Raw genomic sequence first — 23,077 nt, 5'->3', positions numbered from 1 at the left:
CATCTCTGCTTGAGATCTACCAAAAGACCGAAGTTACTCAAAAAATCTGCGCCGATAATGGCATGAGAGACGTCGGCGATCAGAAAATTCCAAACGAATTCGCGACGTAATTTTAAATTTAATTTTAATAGAACTTCACCGTATACTTTAATAGGTGAGCCGTTCGCGGCAAACAATTTCAATCCGGTGGTGTTGACTCTAGCTGTCTTCGTATTTGACGGTATTACGGACACATCAGCGCCAGTATCGATGAGAAAGCTAATGTTCGACGAAGGGTCAAAGATACGAAGTCGGTGGTTGTTGGCGACCTCAGGTTGCTTGCCAGTTCTTGAAATCGTTGCAGCTGAGCAACATTATTGTGACGATGGCTTTTTGACAAAACTGCAGGGCTCACGGCACTTCGTAGCTTTGTCAGCAAATTTTCGATGGTACCAACAAAAGATCTCCGAAGTATCACGTTGTGCGCTATGTCGTACTCTTTTAGTTCGTGAAGGTGACCTTGAACGAATACGGTCATTCTTAAAGTTAAGGTGCTTTTTCACACTGCGCGTTAATTCTGCGATTTCGGTTTTCAGGATAGAAATGTCGTTATTTGCAGATACAATGTCTACATGACCGTTTTGCCAACCGATGGATTCCACGATGGAGTCGGCAATTTGTGCTTTTTCGCCGAGCGGCACTTTCGCTGCGATTACCGCTGCTTGTACGTACGGTGGGAGACGCGTTACCCACAAATCGTTCAACAAACTGTCATTGAGGGTGGTGCCGGCAACACGCTTCATCTCGCTAAACAGCTCGCTGGGTTTTCGGTCACCCAGGGGCATGTCTTTTAAAACTTTTTGCAAGCGTCGTTGCTGACTATCGGTGAAATGATCAGTTAGCTTTTGTTTAATGTATTTGAATTTTTCAATGGAAGGCGCTGCTTCTATGATTGGCTTTAGCTCCAGAAGTTTATTTGGCGGAAGGCTCGCCAACACTATGTGAAATTTTCTAGTGTCGGAATATACGAGCGACGCCTGAAACCAAAATTCTAAAGCGTAGAAATAGGCCTCGATACTGTCTTCATTCATTTGAGGAAGCGGAATTCGAGGTACAGTGCTGTAATTCCCAGTAAGCGTAGCTTCCCCACCGCTGTTGCCAACTGCCATGCTGTCGTCCAGAGACATGATGTGGGAAATTTTCGAATTAAACAGATTCAAAAGCGAGGTTATACACGAGATGTTGCTTCAAAACGTAGGCTCTTGCACACGAATGGATGAATAGAAATACGAGTGAGAGTGTTCCTGCCACGAGCAGGCTCTTGCAATCGGATCAGCCGATGTAATTAACGGGATGCGGCAACTTCTAACGAGCACCCCAAAAAATGTGCTTATGTGACTTTTCTCAATACGCGCCGGCGAAGGCCTTTGCAAACGAGCGGCTTCCTTTTAATTGTGGTGCACAAACGACGGGGGTCACCAATTTAGGATTGAAAACACGTTGTTTAAACCTAATCTTTATTAAAAGCAATCAATTATAAAATTTACTTATGTTGCGATCCTCACGTGCGAAGCGATTGGCAGCTGCTATCCAAAAAGAGCGAATATAGAGGCAAACGTAAGGACGAATGAATGACAATGCGCGAATACAAAAATAGCGTAATGTCAAAAACAAGTGTAATAGAGTGATTAGTGTTGTAAAGCGATCATAATAATAAAATTATAAGTTATTGTAATTAGAATGTAAAAGATCGAAATTATGAAAATATAATTTAAGAATCTCGTTATGTTGGTACGCCACATACATATCTATTTTTAGTGCTTAGTTATAATACTTTATAGGTTTTCGGTTAATGGGATTATGTAGGCGTGGCAATGGGCCAATTACGCCCAGCTACCAATTAGTATCTTTTCTGTATGCAGGTTACTAAATTTCATCACAATATCTCATTTTTTACAGCTTGCACGGACGGACTGACGCACGCAGAAATGGTGCTATGGATAAAGCTTGAACTTCTCCATGAAATTCGCGTTTGTTTGTATTTATCTCTTAAATGACAAGAGCTACAGTAAATGGAAATGTAAGTGAGAAACTTGTAGGAAATTCAAGTTAATTTCTTTTCAGGATCTAGGGCAAATCTAGTGCATTGAGGATTGATTGAACTGATTCCTTTTAAAATTCGAACAGGACGACAACAGCGGGTGGACAAAGGTCTGCAGTCTATCCAAATTTGTTTGTGCTCTTCATCATTTTGCGATTTTATTATCAGTTATACAGAAACATACATATGTACATATGTCGAGACAAATACATTTTTGTCTTCCAAATTATTATTTTCAAATTTCTTCTTATATTCGCTCTGACCAGAATTGCCATCAAAGTCACATATTTCCTTTTGATACTCGTAATAGATAATTAGAGGACTCATTCCGTTCATTAATTACATTTGTGACGTAATGTGGTCGAATAATTTTTTTATCTCAACTTCAACATCAGATTCTGAGACCTTTATTTGCTTAGTAACTGTTTTTTCTTTAAAATTTATCATAGCAGGGTGAAAGGTTAATATCAAGTTTCTCGTTAACGAAGGTTCTAATATGTAAGTAGATACTGAAGCTTAATTAAATTTGCTTCGGTGATAAGTGATATTACCTCACACATTTTCTAAAAACCAAAATTCAAATATATATAAGCGAGAAAGTTTAGACCGATATGATGTGCTTAAATAAAAGTACGTATAAAACGAACAATTGATAAAAGTCAAAAAATGATGAAATGAAAACCAAAGCTCAAATATGTATATATGTATATTTATAATTAAACAAAACAAAAACAATAAAACATGCACGAATATCTTCTTCTTTACTGGCGTAGACACCGCTTACGCGATTATAGCCCGAATATACATACACGTAAATTTAACTTAACTAACTTGAGAGACAGGATAGCTTACATACATCTCAATTTATAATCGCAATAATATATTATTGCAAATTGTTTGCATATTATTTGTCTATTATTTGACAGTCACAATTATTTGTTAGTTCCTAAAGATTCTAACAGATGGCGATAATTGTTGATTGGATTGAGTAAGTATTCAACAGATGGCGCTATGTTAAAAATACAAACGTTTTTATCACTAACTATTTTAACATTCAAATATAAAATAAATTTAGGCTATGTCTTAGTTTCAGCAATACATAGCTACGAGTATTATGCTGTTAAATTTGTGTTTTTAACATAGCGCCATCTATTGAATACTTACTCAATACAGCAAACAGTTAACGTCATCTGTTAGAATATTTTGGAGTTAACGGATGATTGTGACTGTCAAATAATAAGCAAAGAATTTGAAATAAAATAATATTGCGATTATAAATTGAAATGTAAGCTATCCTATTAATAGAAAAATAGTTTGGAATAAAATTGAATAATTTTTACTTTTTTAATTTTTGATGTTAGCATAATCGGCCATGTGTTACTTAGACTGAAGTATGAAATAAACTCTTTTATAGTGAAGATAACACAGTGAATAATGCTAGCTTTTAAATTATTAGTGCTGGATTTTTCAAAAATATTTAATTAAAATATGTATATGTAAGTATTGTCACATAGTTTTGTTATTAAATTAGCTATGCATCAAATCACAATGTATTATATACAGTGACTCACACGACCAACCGGATGACCTCAGCTCTAATTTTGGATGTAAGTTATCGCTATTGAAATAACAATTTAGCTTAAGATATTATATATCATTAAAAAGGAAATTTTATGCACTTTTTATTTTTTATATAACCCATAAAAAATTTAACTTCATATTTAACATAAACACAAAAAGTCCAATACACACTTCAAATTCACCTCACACGACTAACCGGATAAAACCCAATAGAAGCCCACTGTAAAGTAACGGGACCTTTATTTCATTTAAAATTCTGTGAAAATGCGTATAGCATTATGTTCTGGTAATTTCCAGACGCAGTATTCTAGAAGGACACGTCGGCATCAGCGAGAAGTGCGTGGCTATATAAGCCGTGGCAGCGCCAACGTAATCGATCAGTGCTAAGAGTAAACTGTTATAGTGTAGACGAGTTGTGAAATAAGGAGTTGTTGAATTAAATTCAACAGTTTTGGTTTTATTTGTCAATACAGAGATACGAACCTAACAAAGTGAACTAGCAAGCAGTAAATTCGTAACAATTGGTGTCAGAAGTGGGATTGTCAAATAATCCAAATTCGAGATGGTTAAATTCGGAGAATTGAGAATTCAGCAATTAAAAAAGGAACTGGAGGAGCGTAATTTGCCGATAAGCGGGCAAAAGGCGGATCTGCAGGCACGATCGTCTGGCACAGCAAATAGCTGAAAATACATCGCAGTTAAAGTCTTGCCTTACACAACAAATGACTGAAAATAATACGCAGTTAGAAAAGCGTTTGGTACAACAGATTACAGAAAATAATACACAAGTGCAAGAGAAATTTTCAAAATTTGAAGACGAATTAAGCACGTTAAAAAATGACGAAGAAAATTTGAAATCAGAAGTTCTTCAATTAAGTAATCGTATGCGAAAACTGCAACTACATGGCCCTGCACCATCAACAAATAATCAAAGATTGAAGGCACCCACATTCGATGGAAGTATTCCATTTCAAATTTTCAGACTTCAGTTTGAAAAGACAGCAATGGCCAATAACTGGAATGCAGCGGACAAAGTGGCGTCCTTGTTTGTATCATTGAAAGGGCCTGCGGCAGAAATCCTTCAGACTATTCCAGACTGTGAACGGGACAACTATGAGGCATTGATGAGTGCGATAGAAAGACGATATGGTAGTGAGCACCGGAAACAAATATACCAGATCGAACTGCAAAATAGGGGTCAGAAGATGAACGAGTCATTGCAAGAGTTCGCAACTGAAATAGAACGACTGGCTCATTTGGCAAATGCAGATGCACCTGTGGATTACATTGAGAGGGTAAAAATTCAATGTTTCATAAGTGAAATTCGTGATGTGGACACCAAACGCGCCACATATGCATTGCCAAAAAGAACGTTTGCTGAAACGGTTTCGCACGCCCTCACACAGGAAACAGCTTCCCTACTGAGTAAACCAGCACACAAAGTACAAAGGGTTGAAATGGAACAACCGGCGCTGATGGAAGAAATATTGAAGACTCTGAAGACAATTGCTGCACCGCGAGTAAATACAACAGGAAGATGTTTCAACTGTGGAAAAGCGGGTCACTTTGCCCGAAATTGCAATATAAAAGTAAACCCATCAAAACGGAAACAACCAACAGATAACGAGGACGGAGCATCCACATCTCACAAGTCGTTAAACTAAAACGGAACAGTTCAAAGGGGCGTGAGCTGGTTCCCACAACTATTTGCCCCGCCATCTCGATATCACAAATAGGTCGCCATGACAACAATCTTACTATCAACGGCATCGTAAATGGACGACTGTCAACGCTTACTTTGGATACTGGTGCCACACATTCAATTATCCCACCGGATGTGGTAAGAGGAACGGTTGAACCATTAGTCGGTTGGAAGCTTCGAACGGCCACCGGGGAGGAAGCGGCTGTCGCGGGAAAAGTGTTTTGCGAAGTGATGATTGGTACCCTGGAAGTTAATCACACCTTCATCGTAGCAGAAATCACGGATGAAATTATAATGGGAGTAGATTTCATGATTGATCACGGGGTTACTTTGGATTTAAACAAGCAAATGCTGTTTTGCCAGAACATGGAGATGCCTATAAACACCGGATATGTGACCAACGTTGAAAGTAAGAGGGTGATTGTTGATGATAATCAGAGTATTCCACCAAAATCTGAGGCGATAGTATGGGCTAAAGTGAATGGAGGAGGTGGGACTGAAGAATTGTGGATTGTGGAACCAACAAAAATAGATACACCCATATTGGTAGGAAGAACGCTTGTGAAAATTAGAGAAGACGCCACCATTCCGGTCAGAGTAGTGAATGAATTCAACACGCCTATAAGGCTGAAGAAAGGAGCAGTAATTGGACAGTGCCAGAATATAAGTGCAATAGCACGATGCGAACGGTCAGAACAGAAGCCTACTATTGAGCCACAGCAGATAAGTCCTACACTCCTAAATAATTTACTGAACGAACTGCATGGAAATGAAAAATTAAAAGCAGAAAAACTATTAGAAAAATACGCATCCATATTTGCAAACGAAGGAAATACAGGAAGAACCGGCATTGTCAAACATCGCATAAATACTGGAGACGCTAAACCAATCCGACAAGCTCCGCGTAGGGTTCCATTAGCAAAACGTGAGGATGCTAACAAAATTATTGAAGACATGCACAAAAACGGTGTAATCGAACCTTCAATAAGTCCATGGAGCTCACCTATCGTCTTAGTTAAAAAGAAAGATGGTAGCACCCGTTTCTGTGTAGATTATAGGAAGTTGAATGATGTCACAAAGAAAGACAGTTATCCTCTACCAAGAATCGACGATACATTAGACACCTTGTCTGGAGCGAAATGGTTTTCTACATTAGATCTACAAAGTGGATATTGGCATGTCGAGATTGATGAATGTGACCGTGAAAAGACCGCTTTCAGTATGGACGACGGGCTATGGGAATTCTCTGTGATGCCATTTGGGTTATGTAATGCGCCTGCAACGTTCGAGCGACTGATGGAACATGTGTTAAAAGGACTCAACTGGAAGACATGTTTGGTGTATCTTGATGACATTATCATCATGGGAAAAAGTTTTGATGATCATCTGAAAAATCTAGAGGAAGTCTTTCAGCGAATAGCATCAGCCGGATTACGCTTGAATCCCAAAAAGTGTTCATTATGGAAGAAGCAGGTCACATATCTCGGACATAAAGTGTCAACTGAGGGAATTCACACCGAGGAGGGAAAAATAAAAGCAATTAAAGATTGGCCTCAACCCACCAACATACATGAACTCCGCAGCTTCCTAGGCTTAAGCACGTATTACCGCCGTTTTGTACCTGGATTTGCGAACGTGGCTAGAAGTTTACATGATTTAACAAAGAAGAATCGCCCGTTTGTATGGCAGTTGGAACAAGAAAAAGCGTTTGAGCAGCTTAAAGAACTACTTTGTACGGCGCCGATGTTAGCTTATCCAATACCTGGAAAGAAATTCATCCTGGATACAGATGCGAGCGCTTATGGAATTGGAGGTGTCCTGTCTCAGCTCATCCATGGACAAGAAAGAGTAATTGGGTATTACAGCAGAGTGCTCGGGAAACCAGAGAAAAACTACTGTGTGACGCGAAAAGAACTACTAGCTGTGGTGGAATGTGTAAAACATTTTCACAAGTATTTGTATGGACAACGATTCTTGCTGAGGACTGATCATGCAGCATTAAAATGGTTATTACAGTTTAAGAATCCGGAAGGCCAAATTGCGCGATGGATCGAAAGATTACAGAATTACGACTTCGAAACGGAACATCGAAAGGGGATTCACCACAAAAATGCGGATGCATTATCACGTCGCCCATGTCCACTGGAATGTAAACATTGCTCCAAATCAGAAGGAAAAGAAGGTATAATCGACGTGCGATTACTGAATATAGAACCTGAAGATGATTGGACTCCTCACCGCATCAGAATCAATCAGCTGGAGGACCCTGATCTTGCAAAGCTGATAATAGCCAAAGAAAATGGGGTACGACCACCAAAGGAACAAATAAGTAACGAGAGTCCAACGGCAAAAGCATATTGGGCCCAATGGAACAGCATAAATCTCGTTAATGGATACCTTCATCGTACCTGGGAAAGTGAAGATGGCAAACGGTCTCGTCTGCTGATCATAGTACCGAAGTCCATGATCCCGAAAGTATTGAAAGAATATCACAATGGACCTAGTGGAGGGCACCTTGGAATTACAAAAACTATAGAGAAGATTAAACAACGGTTCTACTGGATCGGTTGTCGAGATTCCATAGCAGAATGGATAAGTAATTGCGTAGAGTGCATGGCAGCTAAAGGTCCTAAAGCCAAAAGTCGCGGTAGGCTACAACAGTACAACGTGGGATCACCATTTGAACGAGTCGCAATGGATGTTGCAGGTCCGTTCCCAACCAGTATGGCCGGAAACAAATATCTACTGGTTGCCATGGACTATTTCAGAAAATGCCCAGAGGTATATGCCTTACCAAACCAAGAAGCAAAGACAGTAGCCGAAGCGTTTGCAGAAAATTGGATAACAAGGTTCGGAGTGCCCGTGGAATTACACTCAGATCAAGGCAGGAATTTCGAATCTTCCATTTTCCAAGAAGTCTGTACATTATTGGGCATCCACAAGACACGGACAACAGCGTTACACCCACAATCAGATGGGATGGTAGAGAGATTCAACCGTACGCTCGAAGAACATCTGCGGAAAATCGTTGATAAAGACCAACGGAATTGGGACAAGTGCATCCAGATGTTCCTGCTGGCGTATCGTTCAGCGAAGCACGAGACAACTGGTTACACGCCAGCAAAGATTATTTTCGGATCTGATCTGCGACTCCCTGCTAATCTTAAGTTTGGAACGAATCCTACAGCTGCAAGAAATGATGGAGATTATTGTTCTGCCTTAAAGGAAGAAATGAATGAATTGCATCTAATGGTAAGACAGCATACGCATCTGATGAGCAATAAGATGAAGGACCGGTTCGATCAAGCGGCAAATTCAAAAGGTTTTGAAGAAGGTGATCTGGTCCTGTTGTACAATCCACTTCGAAAGAAAGGCTTGTCCCCGAAACTGCAGACAGCCTGGGAAGGACCCTATATGGTGATGAAACGACTTAATGACGTGGTATACCGCATACAAAGAAATGGAAAAGCACGATGTAAAATGAAAGTAGTACATTTGGAGAGCCTCGCCCCATTTGGTTCAAGAGGATTTGTGCCTAATCGGGACGATTAGGCTTTAGTGGAGGGCAGTGTTACAAAAAGTAGTATTAAGTTGTATTTGTATTGCTATATGCATCCCTTATTATGAACAATAGGTGTAGGTATATGGAATAGCATTTGTCTTGTTGTAGACATCTGGCGCCGCGGCTGTCTACTTGTCGAAACAATAGACATCTGGCGCCGCACTGTCTGCTTGTCTACTTCAACAATGGCTGAGTCTGGCGCCGCGGCTGTCTGCTTGCGTCTGGCGCCGTATAGCATTATGTTCTGGTAATTTCCAGACGCAGTATTCTAGAAGGACACGTCGGCATCAGCGAGAAGTGCGTGGCTATATAAGCCGTGGCAGCGCCAACGTAATCGATCAGTGCTAAGAGTAAACTGTTATAGTGTAGACGAGTTGTGAAATAAGGAGTTGTTGAATTAAATTCAACAGTTTTGGTTTTATTTGTCAATACAGAGATACGAACCTAACAAAGTGAACTAGCAAGCAGTAAATTCGTAACAATTGGTGTCAGAAGTGGGATTGTCAAATAATCCAAATTCAAGATGGTTAAATTCGGAGAATTGAGAATTCCGCAATTAAAAAAGGAACTGGAGGAGCGTAATTTGCCGATAAGCGGGCAAAAGGCGGATCTGCAGGCACGATCGTCTGGCACAGCAAATAGCTGAAAATACATCGCAGTTAAAGTCTTGCCTTACACAACAAATGACTGAAAATAATACGCAGTTAGAAAAGCGTTTGGTACAACAGATTACAGAAAATAATACACAAGTGCAAGAGAAATTTTCAAAATTTGAAGACGAATTAAGCACGTTAAAAAATGACGAAGAAAATTTGAAATCAGAAGTTCTTCAATTAAGTAATCGTATGCGAAAACTGCAACTACATGGCCCTGCACCATCAACAAATAATCAAAGATTGAAGGCACCCACATTCGATGGAAGTATTCCATTTCAAATTTTCAGACTTCAGTTTGAAAAGACAGCAATGGCCAATAACTGGAATGCAGCGGACAAAGTGGCGTCCTTGTTTGTATCATTGAAAGGGCCTGCGGCAGAAATCCTTCAGACTATTCCAGACTGTGAACGGGACAACTATGAGGCATTGATGAGTGCGATAGAAAGACGATATGGTAGTGAGCACCGGAAACAAATATACCAGATCGAACTGCAAAATAGGGGTCAGAAGATGAACGAGTCATTGCAAGAGTTCGCAACTGAAATAGAACGACTGGCTCATTTGGCAAATGCAGATGCACCTGTGGATTACATTGAGAGGGTAAAAATTCAATGTTTCATAAATGGAATTCGTGATGTGGACACCAAACGCGCCACATATGCATTGCCAAAAAGAACGTTTGCTGAAACGGTTTCGCACGCCCTCACACAGGAAACAGCTTCCCTACTGAGTAAACCAGCACACAAAGTACAAAGGGTTGAAATGGAACAACCGGCGCTGATGGAAGAAATATTGAAGACTCTGAAGACAATTGCTGCACCGCGAGTAAATACAACAGGAAGATGTTTCAACTGTGGAAAAGCGGGTCACTTTGCCCGAAATTGCAATATAAAAGTAAACCCATCAAAACGGAAACAACCAACAGATAACGAGGACGGAGCATCCACATCTCACAAGTCGTTAAACTAAAACGGAACAGTTCAAAGGGGCGTGAGCTGGTTCCCACAACTATTTGCCCCGCCATCTCGATATCACAAATAGGTCGCCATGACAACAATCTTACTATCAACGGCATCGTAAATGGACGACTGTCAACGCTTACTTTGGATACTGGTGCCACACATTCAATTATCCCACCGGATGTGGTAAGAGGAACGGTTGAACCATTAGTCGGTTGGAAGCTTCGAACGGCCACCGGGGAGGAAGCGGCTGTCGCGGGAAAAGTGTTTTGCGAAGTGATGATTGGTACCCTGGAAGTTAATCACACCTTCATCGTAGCAGAAATCACGGATGAAATTATAATGGGAGTAGATTTCATGATTGATCACGGGGTTACTTTGGATTTAAACAAGCAAATGCTGTTTTGCCAGAACATGGAGATGCCTATAAACACCGGATATGTGACCAACGTTGAAAGTAAGAGGGTGATTGTTGATGATAATCAGAGTATTCCACCAAAATCTGAGGCGATAGTATGGGCTAAAGTGAATGGAGGAGGTGGGACTGAAGAATTGTGGATTGTGGAACCAACAAAAATAGATACACCCATATTGGTAGGAAGAACGCTTGTGAAAATTAGAGAAGACGCCACCATTCCGGTCAGAGTAGTGAATGAATTCAACACGCCTATAAGGCTGAAGAAAGGAGCAGTAATTGGACAGTGCCAGAATATAAGTGCAATAGCACGATGCGAACGGTCAGAACAGAAGCCTACTATTGAGCCACAGCAGATAAGTCCTACACTCCTAAATAATTTACTGAACGAACTGCATGGAAATGAAAAATTAAAAGCAGAAAAACTATTAGAAAAATACGCATCCATATTTGCAAACGAAGGAAATACAGGAAGAACCGGCATTGTCAAACATCGCATAAATACTGGAGACGCTAAACCAATCCGACAAGCTCCGCGTAGGGTTCCATTAGCAAAACGTGAGGATGCTAACAAAATTATTGAAGACATGCACAAAAACGGTGTAATCGAACCTTCAATAAGTCCATGGAGCTCACCTATCGTCTTAGTTAAAAAGAAAGATGGTAGCACCCGTTTCTGCGTAGATTATAGGAAGTTGAATGATGTCACAAAGAAAGACAGTTATCCTCTACCAAGAATCGACGATACATTAGACACCTTGTCTGGAGCGAAATGGTTTTCTACATTAGATCTACAAAGTGGATATTGGCATGTCGAGATTGATGAATGTGACCGTGAAAAGACCGCTTTCAGTATGGACGACGGGCTATGGGAATTCTCTGTGATGCCATTTGGGTTATGTAATGCGCCTGCAACGTTCGAGCGACTGATGGAACATGTGTTAAAAGGACTCAACTGGAAGACATGTTTGGTGTATCTTGATGACATTATCATCATGGGAAAAAGTTTTGATGATCATCTGAAAAATCTAGAGGAAGTCTTTCAGCGAATAGCATCAGCCGGATTACGCTTGAATCCCAAAAAGTGTTCATTATGGAAGAAGCAGGTCACATATCTCGGACATAAAGTGTCAACTGAGGGAATTCACACCGAGGAGGGAAAAATAAAAGCAATTAAAGATTGGCCTCAACCCACCAACATACATGAACTCCGCAGCTTCCTAGGCTTAAGCACGTATTACCGCCGTTTTGTACCTGGATTTGCGAACGTGGCTAGAAGTTTACATGATTTAACAAAGAAGAATCGCCCGTTTGTATGGCAGTTGGAACAAGAAAAAGCGTTTGAGCAGCTTAAAGAACTACTTTGTACGGCGCCGATGTTAGCTTATCCAATACCTGGAAAGAAATTCATCCTGGATACAGATGCGAGCGCTTATGGAATTGGAGGTGTCCTGTCTCAGCTCATCGACGGACAAGAAAGAGTAATTGGGTATTACAGCAGAGTGCTCGGGAAACCAGAGAAAAACTACTGTGTGACGCGAAAAGAACTACTAGCTGTGGTGGAATGTGTAAAACATTTTCACAAGTATTTGTATGGACAACGATTCTTGCTGAGGACTGATCATGCAGCATTAAAATGGTTATTACAGTTTAAGAATCCGGAAGGCCAAATTGCGCGATGGATCGAAAGATTACAGAATTACGACTTCGAAACGGAACATCGAAAGGGGATTCACCACAAAAATGCGGATGCATTATCACGTCGCCCATGTCCACTGGAATGTAAACATTGCTCCAAATCAGAAGGAAAAGAAGGTATAATCGACGTGCGATTACTGAATATAGAACCTGAAGATGATTGGACTCCTCACCGCATCAGAATCAATCAGCTGGAGGACCCTGATCTTGCAAAGCTGATAATAGCCAAAGAAAATGGGGTACGACCACCAAAGGAACAAATAAGTAACGAGAGTCCAACGGCAAAAGCATATTGGGCCCAATGGAACAGCATAAATCTCGTTAATGGATACCTTCATCGTACCTGGGAAAGTGAAGATGGCAAACGGTCTCGTCTGCTGATCATAGTACCGAAGTCCATGATCCCGAAAGTATTGAAAGAATATCACAATGGACCTAGTGGAGGGCACCTTGGAATTACAAAAACTATAGAGAAGATTAAACAACGGTTCTACTGGATCGGTTGTCGAGATTCCATAGCAGAATGGATAAGTAATTGCGTAGAGTGCATGGCAGCTAAAGGTCCTAAAGCCAAAAGTCGCGGTAGGCTACAACAGTACAACGTGGGATCACCATTTGAACGAGTCGCAATGGATGTTGCAGGTCCGTTCCCAACCAGTATTGCCGGAAACAAATATCTACTGGTTGCCATGGACTATTTCAGAAAATGCCCAGAGGTATATGCCTTACCAAACCAAGAAGCAAAGACAGTAGCCGAAGCGTTTGCAGAAAATTGGATAACAAGGTTCGGAGTGCCCGTGGAATTACACTCAGATCAAGGCAGGAATTTCGAATCTTCCATTTTCCAAGAAGTCTGTACATTATTGGGCATCCACAAGACACGGACAACAGCGTTACACCCACAATCAGATGGGATGGTAGAGAGATTCAACCGTACGCTCGAAGAACATCTGCGGAAAATCGTTGATAAAGACCAACGGAATTGGGACAAGTGCATCCAGATGTTCCTGCTGGCGTATCGTTCAGCGAAGCACGAGACAACTGGTTACACGCCAGCAAAGATTATTTTCGGATCTGATCTGCGACTCCCTGCTAATCTTAAGTTTGGAACGAATCCTACAGCTGCAAGAAATGATGGAGATTATTGTTCTGCCTTAAAGGAAGAAATGAATGAATTGCATCTAATGGTAAGACAGCATACGCATCTGATGAGCAATAAGATGAAGGACCGGTTCGATCAAGCGGCAAATTCAAAAGGTTTTGAAGAAGGTGATCTGGTCCTGTTGTACAATCCACTTCGAAAGAAAGGCTTGTCCCCGAAACTGCAGACAGCCTGGGAAGGACCCTATATGGTGATGAAACGACTTAATGACGTGGTATACCGCATACAAAGAAATGGAAAAGCACGATGTAAAATGAAAGTAGTACATTTGGAGAGCCTCGCCCCATTTGGTTCAAGAGGATTTGTGCCTAATCGGGACGATTAGGCTTTAGTGGAGGGCAGTGTTACAAAAAGTAGTATTAAGTTGTATTTGTATTGCTATATGCATCCCTTATTATGAACAATAGGTGTAGGTATATGGAATAGCATTTGTCTTGTTGTAGACATCTGGCGCCGCGGCTGTCTACTTGTCGAAACAATAGACATCTGGCGCCGCACTGTCTGCTTGTCTACTTCAACAATGGCTGAGTCTGGCGCCGCGGCTGTCTGCTTGCGTCTGGCGCCGTATAGCATTATGTTCTGGTAATTTCCAGACGCAGTATTCTAGAAGGACACGTCGGCATCAGCGAGAAGTGCGTGGCTATATAAGCCGTGGCAGCGCCAACGTAATCGATCAGTGCTAAGAGTAAACTGTTATAGTGTAGACGAGTTGTGAAATAAAGAGTTGTTGAATTAAATTCAACAGTTTTGGTTTTATTTGTCAATCCAGAGATACGAACCTAACAAAGTGAACTAGCAAGCAGTAAATTCGTAACAATATGTATGTATTTTGATGATATGCGGTACTAAGGCTCCACGATATACTTATGTACATACATAGTATGTAACTAAATTTGGTTATCGAGCTATTTATTTTCCGCTTGCTTCTCATGTTATTGATTTATTTAATAATGATAGTTAATCTATTTACAACAAGTAAGGAAGGGCTAAGTTCGGGTGTCACCGAGCATTTTATACTCTCGCATGATAAAGTGATAATCGAGATTTCATTATCCGTCATTTACATATTTTTTTATTTTGCTGTAAAATTAATTAGAATTAAATTCTGAGAGATTTACCGATATTTTCGGTGAAAAATTAGGTTAGGTTAGGTTAGGGACCTTGAAAAAATATAGACTGATCACAACAATTTTTCCACAAGGGATACCTCAGCTCAAATACCGTATTTGTGTAAAGTTTTATTCCGTTATCTTCATTGGTTCCTAATGTATACATTACACAGAGAAGGCATCAGATGAAATTCAAAATAGCGTTATATTGGAAGAAGGCGTGGTTGTGAACCGATTTCACCCATATTTCGTACATGTCATCAAGGTGTTAAGAAAAAATTATATACCGAATTTCATCGAAATCGGTAGAGTAGTTCCTTAGATATAGTTTTTGGTCCATAAGTGAGCGACGCCACGCCCGTTTTCAATTAAAAAAAAAAGACTGGGTGCAGCTTCCTTCTGCCATTTCTTCCGTAAAATTTAGTGTTTCTGACGTTTTTTGCTGGTCGGTTAACGCACTTTTAGTTTTTTTCGACATAACCTTTCTACGGGAGGTGGGCGTGAATTTTATCCGATTTCTTCGATTTTTGAACTGTATATGGAAATACCTGAAGGAAACGACTTTATAGAGTTTGGTTGACATAGCTATAGTAGTTTCCGAGATATGTACAAAAAACCTAGTAGGGGGCGGGGTCGCGCCCACTTTTCCAAAAAAATTACGTCCAAATATGCCCCTCCCTAATGCGATCCTTTGTGCCAAATTTCCCTTTAATATCTTTATTTATGGCTTAGTTATGACACTTTATAGGTTTTCGGTTTCCGCCATTTTGTGGGCGTGGCAGTGGGCCGATTTTGCCCATCTTCGAACTTAACCTTCTTATGGAGCCAAGAAATAAATGTACCAAGTTTCATCATGATATCTCAATTTTTACTCAAATTACAGCTTGCACGGACGGACAGACGGACAGACAGACATCCGGATTTAAACTCTACTCATCACCCCGATCACTTTGGGATACATGACCCTATATCTGACTCTTTTAGTTTTAGGACTTACAAACAACCGTTATGTGAACAAAACTATAATACTCTCCTTAGCAACTTTTGCTATCAAAAAGATCACCGGAAATATTCTTGAAAGAACCATATTGTCTTGAAAGTTTAAAGGGGAAGTGGTCCTGTTGCCACGTATTCCAATGATACCATCGGATTCTACGATACCCTTCAGTTCGTTTAGCTTTTGATATGACGATAAATAAATCTCAAGGCCAAACAATGTTCATTTGTGGTTTAGATTTGGAAAATTTATGTTTTTCTCATGGGCAACTATGTGTTGCATGTTCACGTGTAGGAAAACCGTCGAATCTATTTGTGTTAGGTAAATACGGATTAACCAAAAATATTGTGCATAAAATAGTGCTAAATTAAATTGAGATTAAAAGTATTGATAATTCAAAATATTGAATATTATTCTTAAAGATTTAAAACTATTTGTTAGAAATTTAAATAAAACAAAAAATTTTTAAATTAATTATTTTGTATTAACTCTTGCCAAATTCAATAGTATGCAAGTTTTGTTCAATCGTCTTAAAAGTACTTCCCTATCAAATTCCAATCCAGTGGATTCTTATACCAGCTTTAACGTTTCCGTCTTCGCGTGACCGGGTCTGCTAGTTATTATATGAAGAGCACTTTGTTATATATCTTTTTTCAATGCAATTTATTATAGGAGATAACTTTTTAGCTATTTCACTGCACAGTCCGCGTGTTTCTGATGTCTTACTTCTCTCGCTTTTCTTTGCGTGTACGAATGGGATAGAGCAAAAATGTATTTACCCATAATTTTGTTGGTTTTTTAAGAAATAGCTTTGATACAAACAGTGGTAAATTTTAAACCTTTATTTTTTTTTGTGAAGTTTACGGTGATGATGCTATATCACTTCGTGTAGCACAACAATGGCTCGCTCACTTCCGTTCAGGAAATTGCGAAAGATGCATATCGCTCACAGAAGCAGCACTGATATCATTATAGAACATAACATTCATTATCAAACGGTTTCGAACCATTTAAAAAAGGCTGGCTGCAAACCGAAGCTCAATTTTTGGGTACCACATGAATTGCCTGTAAAAAATTTAATGGACCGAATTAATATCTGCGGTTTTTTCCTGAAACAAAATGAAATCGAACAATTTCTGAAGGGAATGGTAACAGGAGACTGGATCAAATACGACCATAATGATGGAAAAAGATGCATGGTGAAACTCAATATGTCGCAAAGCCAGGACTGACGCCTCGAAAGGTTATGCTGAGTGTTGGGTGGGATTGGAAAGCAATCATTCACTATGAGCTGCTCCAGCCTGGTCGAGTGATTGAATCTACATTTTACTGCCAATAACTCATGAGATTGAAGCAAGCAATCGAAAAAACGACCAGAACTGATCAACAGTAAGGGCTTCGTCTTCAATCAGAACAACGCTATATCTTTAATGACTCGGCAAATACTGGGAGAGCTTGGCTGGGAAGTTTTGATGCATCCACCATATAGCTCTGACCTTGCATAATCGGACTACCATTTGTTTCGGTCAATGCAGAACTCCCTTAATGGAGTACTTGTAAAGTTGATTTCAAGAGAAGCCTGTGGAAATTACTTGTCGCAGAGTTTTTCGCCGAGAAACCAGAAAAGTTTTATACTGATGGAATAATGTCTCTAGCGAAAAAATGGCAGAAACAATTAAAAAACGATTTGGTATGTTAGTAACAGGCGAATATTTTTTTCACAGAGTGAAAGCTAATAAATACACAAAGGAAGATAATTATTTATATTGACTTACGCTTGAAATCCGTTTGATGCAATTAAACCTTCGCCACTCTTTGTTTTTTTCTTAGAAACTTCCATTTCACTTCCTCTTAGATCTTCATTAGGTTTAATGTTAGAATTACGAATGATTTTAGTTGGCTTACGAACTCTGTATTTAATTAATTCATCGTACTTTCCATTATTCTATTCATAGATTTTGTAATACTCAATTCTTAAATGTAACTCTACAAAATATTGGGTTGTCCAAAAAGTCTTGCGGTATTTTCCCTAGTTGGCGCTGAAAGCGCGTAGTTCTAGTTTTATTCGTCGCATTGGGTCATGCTATTCCTTTTTGGAAAGCTCATTTCACGCGCTAACACATGTTTGATTGATTGTCGTTTCTTTTGAGTCGTTCGTGAGTTATAGCGTCGCAAACATGGAGCAAAATAAAGAGAAAATGCGGTATATTTTACAGTACTACTACGATGAAGGCAAAAATGCAACTCAAGCCGCCAATAAAATTTGTGCAGATTATGGACCCGATACAGTTTCCATTTCCACCACACAACGATGGTTGCAACGTTTTCGTTCTGGTGTAGAGGTGGTCGAAGATGCGCCACGCTCCGGAAGGCCTGTCGTCGAAAATTGCGATAAAATCGCTGAATTGGTCGAAAGAAACCGGCATAGTAGCAGCCGTAGCATCGGTCAAGAGCTGGGCATGAGTCATCAAAAATTCATTTCAATTTCAATAAAATAATTCAATAAAAATATCGCAAGACTTTTTTGACAACCCAATATTTGTAAACTGTTTGTTACATACCTGCTGCTTTTCTTTAATAACTGAGAAGGACCGGGCGCCATTTGAATCTTTTTGAAAAATTTCACTTCCTTCAAATATATGTTTAGGTTCATTTTCATATTTGCTTTTGGTGTTTATATCATTTAAAGCAGTTCGTTTTCTGTTACTCAAAGCAAAATCAGCAGTTATTTCATCTAAACTGTTATAAATTCTTGGCCAACATCGGGTTTCAAACTGTAAATAAAGATATGTATATACAATATAGTATATACATTTATATATGTATGTATATATATAGCTTCTATGGGGATCAAGGAAGTAATACTAATAAAGGTTTGTATCTCAAAATCCATCCATCCATCATCTCCAAATCTGAAAACCATAGCGTGATTTGTTGAACATTGGAAAAGTGTCAACTAAAGTAATATGTACACACCTAGTATATCGTCACCTGAAATGCAAAATAACGTATCATCAAAAAATTCGAAATTGAGTGCCTTATTGATTACGCTTCACTACTTCAAATTACATACATAATATTACATATGTTCAACATTTTCTGGTTCTGCGGTCAAATATAAACCAATTTTAACCAATATTAGTGTTTTGTTTCACTCATGTTCCATTTTATTTCGTATTTCATTCATGCCACTGTAAATTTCTGAAAATGTTGTTACGTTTTTTTGCATTTCAGGTGACGATATGTAGTTATACTCGTAAGTAATCAGTAAGAACGCTCAATATTTGAGTACAGCCGAGTGTTTTATACTCACTCAATTTGCACATGAAAATATTTTAAAATTACTGCAAAATTGTACATAAAACAAGTAGGGAAGGGCTAAGTTCGGTCCAAACATTTTATACTCTTTAAACTTGTAATAATCAAAGCCAGGGAAATACTATAAGGTGTAAAACCAATCATATGGAGTATAAAATTCATAACCTCACTTTTTCCTGCGCACCTCGAATTCTTAAATTTTTTAGGAAAAAACGAAAAAATGGACTTACTTCCATGTGCAATTTAAAATGCTTTGTAAAATGAGTATCGACTGAGAATTCCGACTCAGGATGAAAAGATGGTGGAACTGGAGGATGGCAAACACGCCGTTTAAAGATGTTCGCACACGCGTAACTCCGACTTGATATATGTATAAAAATGTTGGAAAACTGGAGGATGACACACACGCCGTTTCAAGATGTTCGCACACGCGTAACTCCGACTTGATATATGTATAAAAATGTTGGAAAACTGGAGGATAATGAAACCGCTGTTCAAAAAACGGATCGCACACGCGTACTTTTTCCTTGATGTATATAAGGTTGAAAAAACTGGAGGATGATGAAACGTTATTAAAAATGGCTCGCACACGCGTACTTGTTGCTGCGGAGAACGAAAGCGAAGTGTGTTGCAGTTCCTTTTTTCCCTTTTTATGTTTTATGCGGATTCAGCTGGATGTGTGTATGTAGTGCTGAATGTGGGTTGTAAGCCCGGCTGACTTGTAAAGGGAGTATGGTGAATGTGCGTGTCCATGATATGAAGTTGGGTTGATGTGGTGTGATAGTGTGGTGTGCGTGCGTATGTACCTGGGAGGATGCTCATTTATACATCCTGGCCCTCCTAGGCGAGTATTTAGCCTAGTAGCCTCTGAAGTTGTTGCAGTGTTGCAACAACGTTGCTGAGACCTGTCCTACGACGGGCCTGCGGCCTAGGATGGCGCCTCCGATGCGGGGTGGTATGGTGATGACGGCGCCAGGCGCGGGACTCCTCCGAAGGGAAGGCTTGCCTTCGCGGTTGCGGTCGCTCGAGTCGTCGGCTGGAAGTACTGCCGCGAGAAGTGGAAGTGACGACGCTCAACGTCGGGTCCAGCATTGCGGTGGAACATGGTGTGATGGTGACCCATACAAACCTGGCACTGATACCCGGTGGTGCATTCGCGTGTTAGATGGGTAGGCGCCAGACAATTTAAGCAGGCCTGGGCGACCTGCTGGCGTTGCTGAGGCGTCATCCCCTTGAATATGCCGCATTGTGGCAAACGATGTCGGCGGCGACATAGTGCGCACTGAAGTGGTGCTGTTTCCGGAGCCCGTGCTTGCGTGTCACTACGCGGAGCTGTCGGAACTTCTCGGTGGGCTGCGCGAACGATGGTTGTTCGCGGCGCTGCTACAGGGGTAGCTTTAGGGCGCGGAACAGTCACGGCCGAACGTACAGAGGGCGTTGGAGTATTGGGCATCTCGGGTTCCATATCGACCTGTTAAGAAATAGTTTTTTTTTTAATTATTATATATATGTGTATATAATCATATGGCCGGTGGTGGCACGTAATGTGGCAGGAGTGAGTCGTCGTACGGATCGACATTTCCCTTTTGGTTTGGGTTTTTGGTGACTATTTATTTATAGTGGGTGCGTTTACTATTATATATACATATACATAATTTTTTTTTTTTTTTTTTTTTTATTTCCTTGTTTATTGGTTGCGGTTACGTGTCGATTTTATCTGCGGTTGGCAAAAAGCACAATTTAACGAGCGGTCTAGTTAGCGTTCCCGATTGTGTACGGAGATCGACTACGCGAATATGACCGTCGGAGCCGTAGTAGAGCTTCTCTATGCGGCCAAGCCGCCATTCGGTAGGGGGAGACAATCGTCATTGATTAAGACACAATCTCCAAGCTTAGGCGCATTTTCTGTGATTTTCCATCGGTACCTTCTGTGGAGGTCCTTTAAATAATCATCTTTCCATCGGCGACTGAAGTCGTGATGGAGAATCTTAATTCTTTCCCAACGGTTTAATAAGGAAAGCGACTCCACGCCTGGCTCAGGTGTGGCCAGAATGGGCGCTCCTTTAAGAAAATGCCCTGGCGTGAGGGCAGTAAAATCTGAGGGATCTTGCGAGAGTGCAGCGAGAGTGCAGCGAGAGGCCGTGAGTTAAGAACGGCTTCAATTCTAGTTAAGATTGTCGAGAACTCTTCATAATTGAATTTATAGTTGCCAGCTAGCTTCTTGAAATGAGATTTGAAGCTTTCTACAGCTGACTCCCATAAGCCGCCCATGTGAGGGGCGCTTGGGGGGATAAACTGCCAATTGATGCCTTGGGGAGCATATTTTTGTATAATGTCAGGTGAGACTTGTTTCATAAAATCCACAAATTGTTTCTCTGTGGCTCTTTGAGCTCCGATAAATGTTTTACCATTATCGCTCATGATTTTTGATGGAAAGCCTCGTCGTCCGACGAAACGAGCAAAAGCCGCAAGAAAAGCCTCCGTCGTCAGATTCGTACATAGCTCAAGGTGTACTGCTTTTGTCGTGAAACAGACAAAAACATCCACATAGCCTTTCATGAGGGTAGGAGACCTTAGCATGGATGCCTTTATCATAAAAGGCCCAGCAAAATCTACACCTGTAGTGGTGAAGGGCGGAGCAAGATTGCAGCGTTCGGGTGGAAGTGCTGCCATAATCTGCGATCGCATTTTTTGCTTATGCATAGTGCAGATTTTGCACGTGAAAATGCACTTCTTTATTTGGGGCTTCAGTCGGGGTATGTACAGCTCTTGGCGGATCATATGTTGCATGAGGCGATGTTCGGCATGGAGCATTAGTGTGTGGATATAACTAATAAATAAAGTGGCAAACGGACACCTCTCTGGTATGATTATAGGGTGGCGTTCATTGTACGTTAGGCTTGAATTAGCAAGCCGACCATTCGCACGAAGTAAACCCTTCGTATCTAGAAATGGGTTTAGAACTAAGAGTGAGCTCTTTTTATCAATAGGCTTCGATTCTCTTAGTAATTCTATATCGCGGCTGAAGTAGCGCGTTTGGGTTGATGCGATAAGAGCGACCTTTGCCTTTTGTAAGTCTTGGTGCGTCAATTTATCGCAATGATAAGTTGCTCCTTTAACTTTAAGTTTAAGCCGCTCTAAAAACTTGAGCATATAGGCAACTACCCGGAGGGCTCGAGGGAACGATGAGAATCGTTCAAGGATGTCAGTGTCATCCAGTGTTGCATGATAAGTGTCGATTTTACGACTTTCTGGGGCAAGTATGTTGCGCATAGGCGATTGCGGCCAAGAATCGGGCGATTCTGTTAACCATTGGGGGCCATTCCACCAGAGGGTGGAGGTGGCAAGATGCAGAGGTTTGCATCCTCTTGTCCCTAGATCCGCAGGATTGTCAGCACTGGCTACGTGACGCCAAGTGACTGATCCTACTAGGGCAAGTATTTCAGATGTTCGGTTAGAAATATAAGTTTTCCACGCATGTGGTGGTTTTTCTAACCAGGCTAGAACTATCTCGGAATCGGAACATAAATGTAATCTGTATTTCGCCATTTTTAAGTGGGTCTGCACCATTGAAGCTAGCTTTGCTAGTAGCAGAGCGCCACAGAGTTCAAGTCGTGGGAGACTTAGCGTTTTTAGAGGCGCAACTTTTGCTTTTGCCGCTAATAAGTGGCTTGTAGTTGCGACATCGGTGCGGTAAGCGGTGTTTACGCCAATTAAGAAGAAGAAGTTGCGACATCGGTTTGTGTACGCACATATATAGTGGCACAATATGCCTTTTCAGAGGCGTCGCAGAAGCCGTGTAGTTCCACGTTGTATTCGGGGGAATAGTTTACCCACC

General features: G+C 40.6%; 1 long non-coding RNA gene across 3 annotated transcripts in view; it reads right to left on the bottom strand.

The window, feature by feature from the left end:
- LOC105233304 (uncharacterized) overlaps positions 1–23,077 on the bottom strand; it is a 1,563,509-nt gene that overhangs the window by 1,100,600 nt on the left and 439,832 nt on the right. For all 3 annotated transcript variants that reach the window (XR_007421867.1, XR_007421866.1, XR_007421868.1), the window contains 2 exons: positions 18,483–18,695; positions 17,697–17,866 (listed from right to left, as the gene is read on the bottom strand). This is a non-coding gene — a long non-coding RNA (uncharacterized LOC105233304). The remainder of the gene's footprint in view (positions 1–17,696; positions 17,867–18,482; positions 18,696–23,077) is intronic.

This window comes from Bactrocera dorsalis, chromosome 2 (genome assembly GCF_023373825.1).
Source record: "Bactrocera dorsalis isolate Fly_Bdor chromosome 2, ASM2337382v1, whole genome shotgun sequence".
In the NCBI taxonomy this organism is placed as follows: Eukaryota; Metazoa; Arthropoda; class Insecta; order Diptera; family Tephritidae; genus Bactrocera; species Bactrocera dorsalis.
Note: the sequence above shows the minus strand (reverse complement) of the source record. Positions and strands in the feature narration are given on the sequence as shown.